The sequence below is a fragment of the Cherax quadricarinatus genome, chromosome 56 (assembly GCF_038502225.1).
Source record: "Cherax quadricarinatus isolate ZL_2023a chromosome 56, ASM3850222v1, whole genome shotgun sequence".
In the NCBI taxonomy this organism is placed as follows: domain Eukaryota; kingdom Metazoa; phylum Arthropoda; class Malacostraca; order Decapoda; family Parastacidae; genus Cherax; species Cherax quadricarinatus.
In genome coordinates this window covers 2264260-2285814 of record NC_091347.1, presented here as the reverse complement: position 1 = coordinate 2285814, position 21555 = coordinate 2264260, and the positions used below count along the sequence as shown (strand labels likewise).

At 39.4% G+C, this 21555-nt stretch overlaps 1 protein-coding gene across 2 annotated transcripts in view; it reads left to right on the top strand.

The window, feature by feature from the left end:
• Positions 1-21555, top strand: part of LOC128700829 (calcium-activated chloride channel regulator 2) — a 134454-nt gene that overhangs the window by 7916 nt on the left and 104983 nt on the right. The gene's annotated exons all lie outside the window — the stretch shown is intronic.

Genomic DNA, 21555 nt, shown 5'->3' with positions numbered 1-21555 from the left:
TTTCTCTAAAATGGGACATGAGTGTCATTGTACATGTTGTCAATACGGCTTGCAACAGCTGTTTCAGGATAATATTCATCCACAAATGCTTACAACTTTGTCGACATTGTACACATTTCCTTAATCTTTGACGAAGGCAACTTCCTCCGTCTCTTCCTCCTCCTCTGAAGCAAATTCCTGAGCTGTGATCTGTTGTTGTTGCACCTGAAGCTCTTGCACATCTGTAGTGGTTAGCTCTTCATCGTCGTCCTTCACCAACTCTTCCACATCCTCGCCACTAACCTCCAACTCAGTGCCACAATAGATTCCACAACTGGCATAGTCTCCTGAGGGTTAGCCCCAAACCCTTCAAAATCCCTCTCTTGTACACATTGTTGCCACAATTTTCTCCAAGCAGAGTTCAAAGTCCTGCAAGTCACTCCCTCCCAAGCCTTACCTATAAGGTTTATGCAGCTGAGGATACTGAAGTGATCTTTCCAGAACTCTCTGAGGGTCAATTTAGTGTCTGGTGTTTACCTGTAAAGAGTTCCAGGGGTCAACGCCCCCACGGCCCGGTCTGTGACCAGGCCTCATGGTGGATCAGAGCCTGATCAACCAGGCTGTTACTGCTGGCTGCACGCAATCCAATGTATGAGCCACAGCCCGGCTGGTCAGGTACCGACTTTAGGTGCTTGTCCAGTGCCTGCTTGAAGACAGCCAGGGGTCTATTGGTAATCCCCCTTATGTATGCTGGGAGGCAGTTGAACAGTCTCGGACCCCTGACACTTATTGTATTGTCTCTTAACGTGCTAGTGACACCCCTGCTTTTCATTGGGGGATGTTGCATCGTCTGCCGAGTCTTTTGCTTTCATTGTGAGTGATTTTTGTGTGCAAGTTCGGTACTAGTCCCTCTAGGATTTTCCAGGTGTATATAATCATGTATCTCTCCCGCCTGCGTTCCAGGGAGTACAAGTTCAGGAGCTTCAGGTGCTCCCAGTAATTGAGGTGTTTTATCTCCGTTATGCGTGCCGTGAAGGTTCTCTGTACATTTTCTAGGTCAGCAGTTTCACCTGCCTTGAAAGATGATGTTAGTGTGCAGCAATATTCCAGTCTAGATAGAACAAGCAACCTGAAGAGTGTCATCATGGGCTTGGCATCCCTAATTTTGAAGGCTCTCATTATCCATCCTGTCATTTTTCTAGCAGATGCAATTGATACAATGTTATGGTCCTTGAAGGTGAGATCCTCCGACATGATCACTCCCAGGTCTTTGACATTGGTTTTTCGCTCTATTTTGTGGCCGGAATTTGTTTTGTACTCTGATGAAGTTTTAATTTCCTCATGTTTACCATATCGGAGTAATTGAAATTTCTCATAGTTGAACTTCATATTGTTTTCTGCAGCCCATTGAAAGATTTGGTTGATGTCCGCCTGGAGCCTTGCAGTGTCTGCAATGGAAGACACTGTCATGCAGATTCGGGTGTCATCTGCAAAGGAAGACACGGCACTGTGGCTGACATCCTTGTCTATTTCAGATATGAGGATGAGAAACAAGATGGGAGCGAGTACTGTGCCTTGTGGAATAGAGCTTTTCACCATAGCTGCCTCAGACTCTACTCTGTTGACTACTACTTTTTGTGTTCTGTTTGTGAGGAAATTATAGATCCATCTACCAACTTTTCCTATTATTCCTTTAGCATGCATTTTGTGCGCTATTATGCCATGGTCACACTTGTCAAAGGCTTTTAAAAAGTCTGTATATATTACATCTGCATTCTTTTTGTCTTCTAGTGCATGTAGGACCTTGTCGTAGTGATCCAGTAGTTGGGACAGACAGGAGTGACCTGCTCTAAACCCATGTTGCCCTGGGTTGTGTAATTGATGGGTATCTAGATGGGTGGCGAGCTTGCTTCTTAGGTCACTTCAAAGCACTTTTGAAACACTGCTTTGGTGTACAGATTTTTGAAGTTTGAAATGACCTGCTGGTCCATTGGCTGGAGGAGAGGAGTGGTATTAGGAGGCAAAAACTTCATTTTGATAAAAGCTCAGCTCCCCAGCAATTTGCTCTTGCAAGTCGTGAGGATCAGCCGGAGCACTGTCCATTACTAGGAGGCACTTGGGTGACAGTTTATTTTCCAGGAGGTACTTTTTCACAGTGGGGCCAAACACGTCATAGAACCAGTCAAGAAAAATGTCCCTAGTGACCCATGCCTTACTGTTTGCTCTCCACATCACACACAATTTAGTCTTGACGACATTGTTTTTCTTGAACACACTAGGAGTTTCAGTGATACACGAGTAAAGGCTTCACTTTGCAATCCCCACTAGTATTACTACAAAACATTAGAGTTAGCCTGTCTTTCATAGGCTTGTGTCCTGGGAGTGCCTTTTCCTCCTGAGTAATGTAGTTCCTGTTTGGCATTTTCTTCCAAAACTGGCCTGTTTCATCACAATTGAACACTTGGGGTTTTTAATTTTTCAGTGTCTATGTACTCCTTAAAGTCCTGCACATATTTTTCAGCCACTTTTTTTGCCAGAACTGGCAGCCTTGCCATGCCTTATCACACTGTGTATGCCACTACGATTTTTAAATCTCTCAAACCAGCTTTTGCTAGCAGTTAGAAGCCTGAGTAGATCTATAACCCATTATGATAACATGAACGTAAATAAGTATGTGTATGGAGCAACTTGCAGTGTGAACAGACTGACTGATGTTGTAGTAGCCAGGCTTAGGCTTGGTTACAAGTACTGACTGATGTTGTAGTGGCCAGGCTTAGGCTTGTTTACAAGTACATCTGGCAGTTTGGGAGACACACAGATAATGATCAAACTAAATGCAAATTATGTGATCAGGCATATGGTCACTGTCTTGAACACTATGTGCTTAATTGTCCACTTACTGAGGAATACAGAGATAGACAGTATAATAACCTATGTGACATGTCAAGCAGGCACTGGACAAGCACCTAAAGTCGGTACCTGACCAGCTGGGCTGTGGCTCGTACGTTGGATTGCGTGCAGCCAGCAGTAACAGCCTGGTTGATCAGGCTCTGATCCACCAGGACGCCTGGTCACAGACCGGGCCGCGGGGGCGTTGACCCCCGGAACACTCTCCAGATTCATTCCAGATTCCAGATTCATAATGAAAATAAGATACCAGATATACTAAGCAAATTGCCTAAATTTGCATGTAACAGATAAGTGAACTTTAGATATGTAGATAAATAAAAACCCATATGTACACCTGTTAACCCTTTTGGGGCCTAGTTCCTAGGCCTTTTGTGTATCCATATGCACTTGCGCTACCGTCCACAGGATGGATATGGGGTGCACAATAAACTAGCGACTTCGGTGGAAAAATCTAAATCTAGCCTTAAATTCATCAGTAGCAGCACTATTTGGATGCATTTTCTTAATGAGATCTGCATGCAATTGCCTTGCCCTTTCACATATTATTGACTAAGAAACACTATCTCCTGATAATTGTTCTTCATTTATCCACACCATCAACAGTCTCTCCACATCTACGAGTATTTGCGATCTCTGTTTTGTAAGCATACTTGCACCTTTCACAACAACAGCTTCTGTGGAAAATTACATTTACCTGGATGTATCTCATTAGATACATACCAGTAAATGGTAACAAAGATAATTATTATTTATCAAAGTTACTGAGACAACTAGGAATTTTTGGGACACCTAGGTCGCAAAAAATGTCCCCCTTCGATACCTACCATAATCTCTCTCTCCACATGTTGCTCTAGACCTATTAATTGCAAATGAAATATACATTACCAAGAATTCTGGTAAAATTTAATATAAATTTGTGGACTGTATATTAAAATTAATAAATGATTACATATACACATTTATATAACAGAAGGAGAATTTATAATCATAACACTCACCAATTAGTCTGGAGATTACTGTGTGTCGTGTACAGAACCCCCCTCTACCCAAATTTATGATGATAATACTGGCCAGAATTACAAACATAATTTAGATAGCTTATCTGAGGTTCCTGGAGCTGTCCTGTCAATCTCCTTAATGCTCAACTTATGCAGGACTGCACATCCAACAATTTCGGCTCCTATTTGAGAGGTTTTAAGCCCAATATAACCCCTAGAACGACGAAAATTAAGCACATTACACTAACGTGTTTGTACTACATTAAAAAAACAATGGCGTTACCTCCCTGCCCCTCAGCACAGGTGCAGAGCTTCCCTCTCGAGTCTCTTTTTCATTTACAAATTAATTTTTATTAAATACAATGTATTACACTAATTTTCATAAAAAATACACGCTGGATTTTTTCAGAAAATACATTATTTTCCACAGCTTCCTTGATTGCCTTTTTGTTGGCCAAGATAATAGTGATGGTTGAATGGGGTTTGTTATATAACCTTTCCAACTCCGAGATACGCACTCCACTCTCGTACATTGTGATTATCTCTTTTTTAATTCAATAGTATTTCTCACCCTTTTTACCACAGGGTTGGCACTAGAAGCTTTCTTGGGGCTCATGGTGGTTTATTTAGCACTTACAAGCACTAAAAACAATGGAATAATACAAAATATATCGCATGTATGCGTGGAATCATCCTCACTGGCTTTGTAAACAATGGCACACTGGCTGTACAAGGAGTAATGGAGTGGCCAGGCCCGCTCAGGCCATGCGGACACGTTTGGGACAAAAGCCCTTAACTGAGTTATTTGGCGATAGCCGAGCAAATATTGTTACGCCAAAGCTAGCCCTTATCTGATTTTTGCGCTAACCGGTGACGCCTTTCCCTGAGGGTCCACTGTGCAATGGAACCTCGGTTTTCGTTTGCCCTGGTTTTCATCGAATTCAGTTTTCACTGACTTTTTTTCGTCAAAATTTTGTCCCAGTTTTCGTTCATCACCTCGGTTTTCGTCAAGTTCACAGTGGTCTGCCATACCGAACGTGTCCGCCCGTGCCCACACAAAGCATTCCACAGGTTCTGAGTCAGTATAGAGGTATGGGTGTTTGCAGGAAACAATCAGGCTGCAGTATTATTGTTGGAAACAGCAGATATTACCAGGATACCTCAAAGATACATGTATGTTTAAAAGACAATATTCAAAATGAAGTTCCTAATAAAGGCAAAGCAACTGATCAACAAACAAAGAGAGATAGTAGAGGGCAATGAGTGACTAGCTCCCTTAAGGTTTACCATACAAATAGTAGGAGTCTAAGAAATAAGATACGTAGATGAGCTAAGATTATTTGCAAGTGCAGGTAATATAGATATTATTGCTATAACTGAGACCTGGTTCAACTTGAAGGGTAGAGAAATGCCTTCTGAATGCAGCATAGGGCCAACAGGAAGGGTGGTGGAGTGGTGATGTATGTCAGAGACAATTTAAATTGTTGTGTTAGACATGATATAAGAATAGAAACGTCGGACACAGAATCTGTTTGACTACAGTTTCTCAAAGGGTATGAAAAGTTAATTTTGAGTGTGATCTATAGGCCTCCAAACCTTGATAGGGAGTGCAGTAAGCGACTATGGGACAAAATTCATAAGGCGTCTAGATATGAAAATGCTGTGTTAATGGGGGATTTTAACTTTAGACAAATTGATTGGAACAGTTTGACAGGAAATCTTGAGGCTAGTGACTTTTTTGATACAGTTCAGGATTGCTTTTTAAAACAGTTTGTGACAGAACCAACTAGAGGAAACAATCTGCTTGACTTGGTTCTTGCCAACAAAGATTCACTAATTAATAATCTTGAGGTTAATGATGTGCTTGGTGAAAGTGATCACAAATCACTTAATTTCAATATACTATTATGGAATTACCCAGTAAACTGCAATGAAGTCTCTGTCCCAGACTTTGGATTGGCTGATTTCATGGGACTGAAAAATTACCTGGGTGGGCTAAATTGGGATGATCTGACTGTGGGTCAGGTAGCTGGTGTTGGTTGCCAATATGACGTTTTTCAGAGCATAGTTCTAGCTGCTCAGTCAACTTTTGTTCCGAGTAGGGAAATTGGATCTAACAATAATTATCCCAAATGGATGAACAATAGATTAAAACATCTCATTGGTCAAAAGAGAGGCATTTTTAGGCGTATCAAAAGAGGGGATGGGCAGTTAAGAAATCAATATATTCAGTTAAAGAGAGAAATAAAAAAAGGAATAAAAAAAGCAAAAAGGGATTATGAGGCTAAGGTCGCAAGGGATTCAAAGACTAACCCAAAAGGGTTCTTTCAGGTATACAGAAGTAAGATTAGAGACAAGAGTAACTCAGGTAAGATCACTGACAGTGATAGGGATATGTGTGAAATTTTCAATTCTTACTTCCTCTCAGTTTTTACTCAGGAAGATACTAGCGAAATTCCAGAAATAATAAATTATGTAGAACAGGACGATAATAAACTATGCATGATTGCAGTAACTAGTGACATGGTCCTCAGACAAATAGAGAAATTAAAACCTAACAAATCCCCAGGTCCTGATGAATTGTTTGCAAGGGTGTTAAAGGAATGTAAAGAGAAACTTTGCAAACCTTTGGCTAATCTTTTCAACATATCACTACAAACTGGCATAGTGCCTGATAAGTGAAAAATGGCAAATGTAATCCTATTTATAAGGCAGGTGACAGGTCCTTAGCTTCGAACTATAGATCAATAAGCCTTACCTCCATAGTGGGAAAATTTATGGAATCAATAATTGCCGAGGCAATTTGTAGCTATCTTGATAGGCATAAATTGGTAAATGAATCTCAACACGGTTTTACTAAGGGGCATTCCTGTCTTACGAATTTACTAACTTTTTTCGCTAACGTGTTTGAGGAGGTAGATCATGGTAATGAATATGATATTGTGCATATAATTTGAATAGACTGATGCAGTGGTCAGAGAAGTGGCAGATGCAGTTTAATATAGACAAATGCAAAATGCTAAATGTTGAACAGGACAGTAACCATGCCACTTATAAACCGAATAGTGTAGATCTTAACCCTTTCAGGGTCCAGAGGCCAAATTTCAAAGGGTGCACGAGTGTCCAAGAATTTTCAAAAAAAAAAAATTTGCTATTTTTTCTTATGAAATGGTAGAGAGTCTTTTTCTGAAGGTAATAAAACAAAAAGTACGAAATTTGATGGAAAATTGACGAAATTATGTTCTCGCGAATTTTGATGTCTGCGATATTTACGAATCGGCGATTTTGCCGACTTTGACTCCCATTTTAGGCCAATTACATTATTCCAGCCGACCAAATTCTTAGCTATTTCACTAGTATTACTTCTATTCTATCGATTGAGCACAAGAAATCACCTAGTCAACTGTTTCAACTACAAAATAAAGTGATTGGAAATTGGTAATTTGCCCAATTTAACACAAAGTTCAAAATATTCCAATTTCAAAATAAGGTCCAGAATAAACAATGCAGGCATTCCTGGCACTAAACTAACATTTCCTCTGCTCATTAGTTATGTTTTCAGGCTTTACAAATGAATTCCATTTTGATTTTTTATTCACATAGAATTTTTACTCAAACCAAAAAATAGAAGATTTACTGTTATGCAATACTGTAATAATTGCATAAATATCATCATCACATTTGTGAATGTATATTAGACCCACCAGCTGACGTGTATTAGACGTGTGAGGTCGTTTGTTTACTCTTGAACATCAACAAAAATTTAACATTTCTGCTACTTTGAGCTCAGTTTCAAGCCATTTCCAGTACTAAAACCAATCAAAATCATCTTCATTTCTGTAATATGTCTTCCATCCTATCAAATGAGACCAAGAAATCACAAATACAACTATAAAAAACATACGAAAAAACACTGCAAAGTCGCTGTTTTAATCGAAAATCACGGTCTCAGTTTTTTTCTCTCATTATACACTGTGTGCTGCAGGATTTGTTTTATGTGGTGCACACATACCACATAAATGTATTCTCTCATATCTAGGCCCAAATTTACCACTCACTGCTTATCAGAGTGAGCTGAGCTCATGGCGTAGATCTACGGTTTGGACCCTGAACATAAAGCCGTAGATCTACAGGACGGACCCTGAAAGGGTTAATACTACTGATTGTGAAAAGGATTTAGGAGTTCTGGTTAGCAGTAATCTGAAACCAAGACAACAGTGCATAAGTGTTTGCAATAAAGCTAATAGAATCCTTGGCTTCATATCAAGAAGTATAAATAATAGAAGTCCTCAGGTTGTTCTTCAACTCTATATATCCTTGGTTAGGCCTCATTTAGATTATGCTGCACAGTTCTGGTCACCATATTACAGAATGGATATAAATGCCCTGGAAAACATATAGAGGAGGATGACAAAGTTGATCCCATGTATCAGAAATCCTTCCTATGAGGATAGACTGAGGGCCCTGAATCTGCACTCTCTAGAAAGGTGTAGAATTTATTTATTTGTTTTATTTATTTATTTACTTATTTATGTCTTTGCAAATAGTACATTGAGATTATGTATTTACAGTAATGGGTTGCAATACAAAGAGAGCCTCTATTATGCCTAGGCATTATGGGCCAACTTAACATTATTGGCTTACAGACTACTTAACACTAAGAATTATATCATAGTTGTACAGTAGATTATTAATTATAAATGAATCTAATTTATATAAGAACACATGACCAAAATACAAGGCACAGATTACTCTTTGATGTTCCTCGTGTCCATCTCACGCTATGCAAAAACTCAATGCACATAAAAGGCCCTAAAATCTGGAATTCATTACCTGTAAATATAAAAGATAAGATAAGATAAGATAAGATAAGATTTCGTTCGGATTTTTAACCCCGGAGGGTTAGCCACCCAGGATAACCCAAGAAAGTCAGTGCGTCATCGAGGACTGTCTAACTTATTTCCATTGGGGTCCTTAATCTTGTCCCCCAGGATGCGACCCACACCAGTCGACTAACACCCAGGTACCTATTTGCTGCTAGGTGAACAGGACAACAGGTGTAAGGAAACGTGTCGAAATGTTTCCACCCGCCGGGAATCGAACCCGGGCCCTCCGTGTGTGAAGCGGGAGCTTTAGCCACCAGGCCACCGGGCCACACTACCTGTTTATAAATTCAAGTCTCTTCTCAAAGTTCACTTACTCACTCAAAACCAAATAAATACTGAATAACTGAACCATATAAATTGTATATCCTAAATGTTACTCACAATTATATCACACAAATGTTAAACCTAACTTTGTTATTTTTTTTAAATACACTACCTAACAGAATACTCCATTCTACTGAATGAACAGCAATGCATGCAACCATAGGACCTGTCTTTGTAATACTCATTTGTATTTTATAGTTATCTGTTTACAATAATGTCTTATCACTGACTTCATCATTGCTTAGTTAATCTTAAGTTAATTTTAAGCCAGCCCATAATGCTATGCATATACAGTAAGTGGCTTTGGCATGCTGCTCTTACCTGTATTTTTTGTACCTCTGTTTGTATGCTAAAATTTCTAAATAAATAAATAAATAAATAAATATATTCAAAAATGTTTTTTGTGAAACAATGATTCAATTATATTCCTGTCGATAGTGGCTAAAAGGTTCAAAAGTAATTGTTGAAATTATGATATGGGAATACATATTGAGTATGTGAGTACTGAGTATTGAGCATTTAGTCTAGGGTGATTAAGTGGCTTTTGAGAAGAGTCTTATATTGATTTTCAGACTAGGTTACTTTAGTATCTTCTGGTACTAAATTCCATATTTTGGGGTCCTTTATGTGCATAGAGTTTTTACAGTGTGATGTGGACACAGGGTACATCAAAAAGAGATCTGTCTTGTGTTATGGTCATGTGTCCTATTAAGGTTGGTGAGGAGAAGTTTGAGTGGTGGGTTTATACAGTGGACCCCCGGCTTACGATATTATTTCATTCCAGAAGTATGTTCAGGTGCCATTACTGAACGAATTTGTTCCCATAAGGAATATTGTGAATTAGATTAGTCCATTTCAGACCCCCAAACATACACGTACAAACGCACTTACATAAATACACTTACATAATTGGTCACATTGGGAGCTGATCGTAAAGCGGAGGTCCACTGTATTTGTGTGTATTGTTCTGTGTATGTAGTAGGCACATGAATAAGTATGGATGTTCTTAATGGTGAGCAGATTTAGACCTTTGAAAATTGGTGGAGTATGCTGTCGGGAGTGGGAATTTGTTATCATTCTGACTGCTGCCTTTTGCTGGGTTATTAGAGGTCTTAGGTGATTTAATGTTATTGATCCCCATGCATAAATTCCATATGTGAGATAAGGGTATATGAGTGAATGGTACAGTGCCAGGAGAGCTGATTGTGGAACATAGTACCGTATCTTTGATAGTATGCCTACAGTCTTAGAGATTTTCTTGGTGATTTGTTGTATATGTGTCTGGAACTTTATTTATTTATTTATTAATTTGAACATGATACATAGAAGTACAAAGAAATACAGTGGTTAAGTGTAACATGCCAAAGCCCCTTGTATGCAGAGCATTATGGGCAGGCTTAAAATTAACTTAAGATTAACTAAGCAGTGATATATTCAGTGGTAAACATTATTGTAAACAGAAAACAATTAAGCACAAATGAGTATTTCAAAGACAGGTCATATGGTCATTTACTGGGTTGCTGAGCATTCAGTAGAATGGAGTATTCTGTTAGGTAATGTAATTAAAAATAACAAAGTTTGATTGGGTCACAGGTTAAACATTTATAAGATACAATTATTCAGTATATATTTAGTTGTGGGTGAGTAAGTGATTTTTAAGAAGAGACTTGAATTTATAAACAGACAGTGTTTCTTTTATGTTCACAGGTAATGAATTCCAGATTTTTGGGCCTTTTATGTGCATTGAGTTTTTGCATAGTATGAGAAGGACATGAGGAACATCAAAGAGTGATCTGTGCCTTGTGTTATGGTCATGTGTTCTGTTGAGGTTGGTAAGGAGACGTTTGAGGAGAAGGTTTATATCCGGATTAAGTGTTCTATGTATGTAGTAGGTACAATAATAAGTATGGATGTTTTGTATGGTGAGTAGGTTTAGAGTTTTGAATATTGGTGGAGTGTGCTGCCTGTAGTGGGTATTTGTTATCATTCTGACTGCAGCCTTTTGTTGGGTAATTAATGGTCTGAGATGGTTTATTGTTGTTGAGCCCCATGCACAAATTCCATAGGTGAGATAGGGGTAAATAAGTGAGTGATATAGGGCCAGGAGGGCTGACTGTGGAACATAGTACCGTATCTTCGATAGTATGCCTATGGTCTTGGAAATTTTTTTGGAAATTTGTTGTATATGTGTTTGAAATTTGAGTGTTATCAAGGTGGATTCCTAAGAATTTTCCCTCTGTAAGCTTTGTGATAGGTGATCCGTTTATCATTATGTTAAGAGGGACATCTGTAGCTCTGTTACCAAACTGAATAAAGTAGGTTTTATCAATGTTGAGAGTAAGTTTGTTAGTCCTCATCCAGGTAGATATTTTCTGTAATTCGGTATTCACAGCATTGGCTAGCATGACTGGGCTCAGGTGTGAGAAGACGTATGTAGTGTCATCTGCAAATAGTGTGGGTTTGAGTAGTTGCGATGCATTTGGTAGGTCATTTATGTAAATGAGAAAGAGAAGAGGGCCAAGGACACCTCCCTGTGGGACACCAACTGTAATTGGCTGTGCGGAAGAGTTTGCTCCATTTGTGTACACATATTGGCTTCTGTTGCTGAGGTATGACTTTAGGTAGTTGAGGGAGTTCCCTCTTATACCATAGTGCGACAATTTTATGTGGAGCAAGTCATGGTTGACTGTATCAAAAGCTTTACGTAAATCAGTGCTAGCCAATACTTAAGGCTACTGTTAGGGGGGATATGATTGAGGTGTATAAATGGAAAACAGGAATAAATAAAGGGGATGTAAATAACGTGCTGAAAATCTCCAGCCAAGACAGGACTCGCAGCAATGGTTTCAAGTTGGAAAAGTTCAGATTCAGGAAGGACATAGGAAAGCACTGGTTTGGTAATAGAGTTGTGGATGAGTGGAACAAACTTCCGAGTACTGTTATAGAAGCTAAGACCTTGTGTAGTTTTAAAAAAAATAGGTTGGGTAAATACATGAGTGGGTGTGGGCAGGTGTGAGTTGGACCTGACTAGCTAGGACTACCAGGTCTGGTGCCGTGTTCCTTCCTTAAGTGGAAGTGACCTGACTAGGTGGGTATTGTTCTAGGCCGGGGGGGGGGGATGGACCTGCTTTGCATGGGGGAGTAAGCCTGTTGCAGTGTTCCTTCTTTCTTATGTTTTTATGTTTCTTGTTAATAGAGGGTGGTAGTGATGGTGGAAGAGGGTGGTAATGATGTAGAGGGTGGTAGTGATGGTGGTGGAGGGTGGTAGTGATGGTGGTGGAGGGTGGTAGAGGGTGGTAATGATGTGGTAGAGGGTGGTAGTGATGGTGGTAGTGATTGTGGTGGAGGGTGGTAGTGATTGTGGTTGAGGGTGGTAGTGATTGTGGTTGAGATAACTTCTCCTCCCTCTCCCCTCCTTGCTGTCTTCCATACGACAACAAGTCTTCAATAAAGGTAAAAGTGATGTTAAATGTTCATTTATCCATTTCATTAGTCCTTTATATTTATTTCTCATTGTTTTCTGTATGTAAAACTATAGTTATTCCTATAAAATGTATTCTTTGTAAATACTTTTGGGTGTCTGGAATGGATTAATTGGATTTACATTATTTCTTACGGGAAATATTGCTTCAGTTTTTGCCGAATTTGGTTTGTCAGACTTTCTGGAATGAATTAATGACGAAAACCAAGGTTCCACTGTATGTCATTGATGTCCGCTAGGCCTGTATACCCTGTACATGTACTTGTAGAAATAAAGATATTATTATTATTATCATCATCCCCACCCATATTCCTTCATCCCAGAGCACAATTCCTCCCCACATATGTACCTTTTTTGTCATTCTCTGCTTCACTGTATACTGTATCCCGTCTTATGTCTGTCTGGACATTTGGTACACAGTCTGCTCTCTCTACCTTTTCCATTATTAAGATTAAGATGTTTGTTTTGACAAATTACATGGTTTTATATTATTTTACATTATTTTGACAAATTATATGGTCATTAGATGAGTTACAGTGAGTACAGGAGAATTGAATATTCTATCAGATAATGCTACATGATTTTGATAAGTCTAGTAGAGACTTATTACACTATTGAATTAGTTAATAAAGATTACAGTATTACAATGCAACACTTTACATTATGATGTATTACAGTTTAGTACTATTTAAAACAATGAAATTTGGTATTACAATGGAATAATTTACATTATGATGTACTATATTACAATCTAGTACTATTTAAAGCAATGAAAAACAGACATCCTAATTTTGTAGTAGTAAGTGGTTGAGCATTCATCAGCACAATATGAGTAGCTTTTGAGAAACCAGTAGTGATTAGGTACGGTTTGTCTGGTTAATTTTGGGTGATGAGGTGATTTCTTATTAGAGCCTTAAACTGATTTGCAGACAAGGGTCCTTTAGTGTGTTCTGGCAATGAGCAGTATCACTCCCTGAAGTCTTAGTTTCTAATTTCTTCCTTTCCTATGTCTCTATTTTATATTTGGTGATATTAATGCTCATTATTTGCTCCTAGCTTCTGTTTTCATAGCACTGATACCATTCACTTCATCACTGTCTTGCCAGAGGTGCACTTACTGTACTTCCCACCTCCAGGCCTCAAGTCTGGCCTGCTGGTTTCCCTGAATTCCTCCATAAATGTTACCCTGCTCACACTCTAACAGCATGTCAAGCCCTAAAAACCATTTGTTTCCACTCACTCCTATCTAACATGCTCACGCATGGTTGCTAGAAATCCAAGCCCCTTGCACACAAAACCTCCTTTACCCCCTCCTTTCAACCTTTCCTAGGCCGACCCCTACCCTGCCTTCTTTCCACTACAGATTTATATTCTCTCCAAGTCATTCTATTTCATTCCATCCTCTCTAAATGTCTGAACCACCTCAACAACCCCTCCTCAGCACTCTGGATAATACTTTTAGTAACCCCACACCTCCTAATTTCCAAACTATGGATTCTCTGCATTATACTCACATCACACATTGCCCTCAGGCACATCACCACCACTGCCTCCAGCCTTCTCCTTATTGCAACATTCACCACCCATGCTTCACATCCATACAAGAATGATGGAATAACTATGCTCTCATACATTCCCCTCTTTGCTTCTATGGATAATGTTCTTTGTCTCCACAGACTCCTCAGTGCACCACTCACCTTTTTCCCCTCATCAATTCTGTGATTAACCTCATCTTTCATAAACCCATCTGCTGACATGTCCACTCCCAAATGTATCTGAATACATTCACTTCCTCAATACTCTCTCCCTCTAATCTGATATCTAATCTTTTGTTACCTAAATTTTTTGTTATTCTCATCACCTTACTCTTTCTTATAGTATTCACTTTTAATTTCCTTCTTTTACACACCCTACCAAACTCGTCTACCAACCTCTGCAACTTCTCTTCAGAGCCTCCCAAAAGCACAGTGTCATCAGCAAAGAGCAACTGTGACAACACCCACTTTGTTAGATACTGTACTTTACCTTTTAACCCCATGCCTCTTGCCAACACCTGAGCATTCACTTCTCTTACAATTCTGTAGATAAATATATTGAACAGCCACGGTGACATCACACATCCCTGTTTAAGTCCTACTTTTACTGGAAAATAATCTTCCTCTCTCCTGTCCTCATAAAAACTTCACTGCTTTCAGTAACCTACCGCCTATTCCATACATTTGCCACATTGCCCCCCTATCCACTATATCATATGCCTCCCTATCCACTATATCATATGCCTTTTCCAAATCCATAAAAATCTCTTTACCCTTATCTAAAAACTGTTCAACCATGTTTCATTGTAAACACTTGGTTCAAACACACCCTACCCTTTCTAAAGCCTCCTTGTTCATCTGCTATCCTGCTCACCGTCTTACTCATAATTCTTTTAATAACAACTCTACCTCATGCTATACCAGGTATACTCAACAGGCTTATTTCCCTATATTTTTTATGCTCTTTTTTGTCCCCTTTGCCTTTATACAAAGGAACTATGCATGCACTCTGCCAATCCCTAGGAACCTTAAACTCTTCCATACATTTATTAAATAAAAGAACTAACTATTCCGAAACTATATCTCCCCCTGCTTTTAACATTTCTGTCTGTATCCCATCAATCCCAGGTGCTATACCCCTTTTCATGGAGATTCTATGGTTTAAAGTGCTGCTTCCCAAGACCAAACCCATCTTAGTAGGAACTAGTTACCGCCCTCCTACCCAGGACCAGTTCTTAGAAGACTTTTCCAGAGTCTTGTCCGGAGTTGAAAACAATTGGGAGACAATAATACTGGGCGACTTCAATATCTGTTTTCAGCAGCAAAATAACGGGCTATGCAAAAGGTATAAGCAAATTCTAGGATTAAATAGCTACACTCAACTAATTAATACACCAACCCGGATCACACAGTTCTCAGCCACCCTAATTGACCACATACTTTGTAACCGCTCTGAGAACATTAGTCAGTCAGGCGTCATTACCACAGGTCTTAGTGATCATTTCATCATTTACTGCACCAGGAAAATCACTAGGGATAGGATAGGCCTACACAGGACAATAAAAATGAGGTCAACTAGAAACTACAGTAAAGAAACACTGGTAAATAGGCTACACAATTGTGACTGGACAGAGATAACAAGTTGCATGGACGTAAACGATGCCTGGGAAAAATTCAAAACAATGTCCACTACCATCCTTGATAATATTGCACCAGTTAAAGAGGTTAGGATTAAATGAAGAACTGAACCCTGGATGACTACTGAGATATTAGATAATATGAAATTCAGAGACCAGCTGCTAAAAAGATTTAAAGGAAGCAGACAGGATATTGCAGCACTAAATGAATTCCAAAGGGTGAGGAACAGAGTACAGAGACTTATAAAAGGAGCAAAGTCAAAGCACTATTGCTCAAAAATTGAAGAGTATAAGCATAACCCCAGAAAGCTCTGGCAACAACTAAAGCAGTTGGGGTATAGCCATAAGCCAGTAGATAGGTCTAACATAGTACTCACTATCGATAATGAGGTATGCCACGAAACATCTAAGGTGGCAAATTGCTTTAATTCCTACTACACATCTGTTGCATCAACACTAGTAAGTAAACTACCAGCTGCATCAAATACCTTTAACACAGACTCTGATAAGTTTCAAACATACTATACCAATAAAGGGGTAACCCCAAACAGTTGTCAACTAGTAAGTGTATCTCATGACTTCATTCAAAAAGAACTAAGCAGGTTAAACCCAACTAAGAGCACAGGCCCTGATAACATCCCATCTAAGTTCCTAAAAGATGGTGCTTCTGAACTGTCAATCCCTATTGCTCACATAATAAATCTATCAATCACCACTAATACCGTACTGGAGGGGTTCAAGGAGGCCAGAGTTACTCCTATCTTCAAAAAAAATAATAGGTCTGATGTAAGCAACTATAGGCCTGTTAGTATACTCAGTATAATATCTAAAATTCTGGAGAGGGCGGTGTATTCTCAAGTAGTTAAGTACCTTAATGACAACAGCATTCTCCATAGCTATCAATCGGGCTTTAGAAGATCCTACTCAACCGACACCTCCCTTATTAATCTGATGGATTACCTGAGAACTGAAATGTCAAAGGGAAACCTCATAGGTATGGTAACCTTAGACCTGCAAAAGGCCTTCGATACTGTCAATCACAATATATTATGTAAGAAACTTCAAGCTATCGGTATAGGTTCTGTAGACTGGTTTAAGTCCTACCTTAGCAACAGGAGACAAATACGTAGTCAAAATCAACAAAACGGAATCAGAACCCCTGCCAGTAACATGTGGAGTTCCCCAAGGTAGTATTCTGGGTCCCTTATTATTCTTATGTTATGTCAATGATATGCCTATCAGTGTCAAGTGCAAACTCTTACTGTATGCAGATGACAGTGCTCTGTTAGTGACAGGTAAAGACCCACAAGATATTGCTAATGTTTTAACATTGGAACTGGAGTCCTGCAGCAAATGGTTAGTAGACAACAAACTATCATAACACCTAGGGAAAACTGAAGCCATTCTCTTTGGCACGAAACATAAACTGAGAAGGGTAAATAATTTTAATGTTCAGTGTAATGGGGAGCCCATCACTTTGGTTTCATCAGTAAAATATCTGGGAATCCCCTTTGACCCATGCATGTCAGGAGAATTGATAGGGAACAGTGTAGTAAAGAAAGCGAATGCCAGACTGAAGTTCCTGTATAGACAAGCACAGTGTCTACCTACTGAGGCTCGCAGGACCCTATGTCTAGCCCTTATACAATGCCATATGGATTACGCTTGCTCTTCATGGTACTCTGCCTTGACAAAAAACTGAAAGATAGACTGCAAATCACCCAGAACAAAATCGTAAGATTCATCCTGGGGCTGGGACCAAGAGAACATGTAGGCCAGGATGAATTACAGCAGTTGGATATGCTGAATGTTGAAGACAGAGTAAAACAACTGAAGCTAAATCATGTTTATAAAATTGCTCACAAACAGTGTCCAGAATATCTTGCTGTCAATTTTGTCAAGGTTGGGAACCAAAGCAATCATAGTACTAGGGGGAGAGAGCACAACTTTGTAGTTCCCACAGTCATTGGCCAGGCATCAAACACCTTTTATTGTACAGCAATAAAGGAATGGAACAGACTGCCCGCACATGTCAAAGCCAGTCATAGCATGAACCAGTTCAAGAAGAGTGCCAAAAGGTGTCTGATGAATGTAGCTACAGAAAGGGAGGGGAATGATTTTCTATTTTTTAGCTAACATACGTGTAAATTTTACCTTATTCCTAGTAATGACCCTCGTATTGTAGATAGTCTTAATGACCCTCGTGTAGTAGATAGTCTTTTTAGTATGATAATAAGATGTTATCTTCATTGTAGAATAATAAGAAAATATTATAACCTTTATATTATAATAATAAGGTAAAAGGACCCCAATGGTAATAAGTCACTCCGTCTGACTTTTTTGGGTTATCCTAGGTTCTCTACACATATGCTGCTATGTATGATAATTCTATGTAACTGTATTTGTGTATACCTGAATAAACTTACTTACTTACTTACTTACTTATTCATTCTGCCCACTGCCTCACGCAATTCTCCCACATTCACAACTGACTCTTCCTCACTCCTAAAAGATATTATTCCTCCCTGCCCAATACACAAAATCACAGCTTCCCTATCCTCATCAACATTTAACAATTCCTCAAAATATTCCCTCTAACTCTCCATCTAACAGTTCTCCTCTGTTATTTTCAACTGTCAAATCCATTCATTCCTTAGGCTTCTCAACTTATTAATTTCACTCCAGAACTTTTTCTTATTTTCAACTAAATTTGTTGATAACATCTCACTCACTCTCTCATTTGCTCTTTTTACATTAATTCACCACTCTCTTAACCTCTCTTTTTTCTCTCCATATATTCCTCCATTGTATCACTTCTATTTCGTAAAAACCTCTCATATACTAAGTTTTCCTCTCTTACTATTCTCTTTACCTCATTATTCCACCAGTTGCTCTTCTTCTCTCCTGCACCCACTTTCCTGTAACCTGGAGTATACCTGGAGAGGGTTTCGGGGTCAATACTTCCGTGGCCTGGTCTGTGACCAGGCCTGATCAACCAGGCTGTTACTGCTGGCCACACATAGACTGCTGGTCCATGGGCTGGATGAGAGGAGTGGTATTAGGGGGCAAGAACTTCACTGTAATGAAACTAAACTCCTCCACCATTTGGTCATCCAAGTCTTGAGGATGAGCAGGAGCATTGTCCATTACCAGGAGGCACTCGAGTGACAATTTATTTTCCAGGAGGTATTCCTTCACACTCAGGCCAAACACTTTATTGAACCAATCAAGGAAAATTTCCCTTGTGGCCCATGCCTTACTGTTAGCCTTCCACATCACACAGTTTACTCTTGGCAGCACTGTTTTTCTTGAACACACTAGGATTTTCAAAGTGGTACACCAGTAAAGGCTTCACTTTGAAATCCCCACTAGCATTACCACAGAACAAGTGAGTTAGCCTGTCTTTCATAGGCTTGTGTCCTGGCAGTGCCTTTTCCTCCTGTGTGATGTAGGTCTTCTTTGGCATTTTCTTCCAAAAAAGGCCTGTTTTGTCACAACTGAACACTTGTTGGGGGAGGAATCCTTCATCCTCTGCATACACCTTGAATTCATGCACAAATTTTTCAGCCGCACATTTGTCAGAGCTTGCAGCCTTGCCATGTCTTACCACACTGTGTGTCCCACTACGCTTCTTAACTCTCTCAAACCAGCCTTTGCTGGCCTTAAATTCACTAACATCAGCATTTGTTCCAGGCATTTTCTTTACGAGATCGGCATGCAGCTGCCTTGCCTTTTCACAAATTACTGACTGCATAACACTATCTCCTGCTAACTGTTTTTGGTTGATCCACACCAACAACAAATTCTCAAGATCTTCGATTATTTGTGATCTCTTTTTTGTGAGCATATCTACCCCTTTCACAACAACAGCTTCCTTGATTTCCTTTTTCTTCACCACAATGGAATTGAGCATTGAATGGGGCTTCCCGTACATCCTGCTGAGGTCGGCCACATGCACTCCACTTTCATATTTTGCGATGATTTCTTTCTTTAATTCTATCGTGTTTCTCACTTTCTTTGCCAAAGGGCTGGCACTAGGATCTTTCTTTGGGCCCATGGTGGCTTATTTAGCAGTTGCAAGCACAAAAAAGAATCGATTAATACAAAATGTATCACATGAACGTGTGGGGTGATGGTCACTCGCCCAGAAACAATGCCACACTGACTTTGGTGTATGGGAGCCTTTATGTGCATGCGGCAGCTGGGTTGACTGCTCAAGCGAGGTTCTTTGATGCAAGAAAGAGGCTTTTGATCAATTAAATTGTACATACCCTTCCTTTCCTTGTATCAAAACTGATCGCTTTCCTTTCTCCAAGCATTGTATGACCCCTGTTAGTTAAGTACTTTTCCCTAAACATAATAATAATCCACTTGGTAGAGTGCAAGATTACCTTTCCTTTAACTGACTACAGTGTGTGAAGAGACATAGCATAGCTTCTCTCAAGTTTCATTGTCTGAAGTTAAATGTATTCTGGATTTAGTTTGATTTCTCCTGGTGAGCACAAGTATGATGAAGATTTTATTTTGATTATTGTAATAAAGTTGGTAGAATTACCGACAATATGTGAAGTAAAAGGACACAAGTGCAACTAATGTGACATTTTATTGTGGCAATGTTTCGCTCTCCAGGAACTTTATCAAGCCATTACAAACAATACATGGACACAGAGGGTATATATAGGCTCAGAGTGAGGTGCAGTACTAGTGGTAGTGGTAGTAGTAGTGACAAAAGTTGTAGTAGTAATAAAATATGGTAGAGCAATTAAATCGTACATGAGTAAAAGGATATAAAAGCTATTACTTGGGTAACATAAAAATAGGTTGGACAAATATAGACTGGATAGAGGCAGCCTGTTTCAGTGATCACTCTCCGTAATGTGCTTTGTGTAGTATAACAGGAGAGACTATGTGATGGCAGGGTTTACTGTTTTCAGGAGGATTCTTGCTAAGACTTCAGAGATGGTGAAGCTGCCAAAGAGCTGAAGAGCTCTTCAGATCATTAATTCTCCATGCACCAACACCACTCCCAACAAAGTTATAATTCTTCCCAACAGCCAGGTTGCACTGAATGTTTCTAAAGTACTTTCACAAGCTAACACCAGAGTCGCCATCGCTTCTAGCACTTCAATAAAGGATCTAACCAGGACAAAATCAAAGCACCATGAACCATTCAACCCAGGAGTTTAAACTATACCCTGTGGAGGCTGTGACAAGATTTACGTAGATGAAACAGCAAGAAACCTTGACACCCGCCTCAATGAACACATTTACGCATGTAGGAACGATAACTTGAACAACGCCTGTGTACAACACTGAAATTCCACCAATCATCTCATGAAATTCAGGGACGCCCAATTAGTGATCAAAGAAACTAATTTCCGCAGACGCAAGTGCCTCGAATCAGCACTGATCGCTGTTTCGAATACAATTAAACAAAACAACGGCAGCTTCATCATCTCTGAAGTCTTACCAAGAATCCTCCTGAAAACAGTAAACCCTGCCATCACATAGTCTCTCCTGTTATACTACACAAAGCACATTACAGAGAGTGATCACTGAAACAGGCTGCCTCTATCCAGTCTGTATTTGTCCAACCTACTTTTATGTTACCCAAGTAATAGCTTTTATATCCTTTTACTCATGTACAATTTAATTGCTCTACCATATTGTATTACTACTACTACTACAACTTTTGTCACTACTACTACCACTACCACTAGTATCGCACCTCACTCTGAGCCTATATATACCCTCTGTGTCCATGTATTGTTTGTAATGGCTTGATAAAGTTCCTGGAGAGTGAAA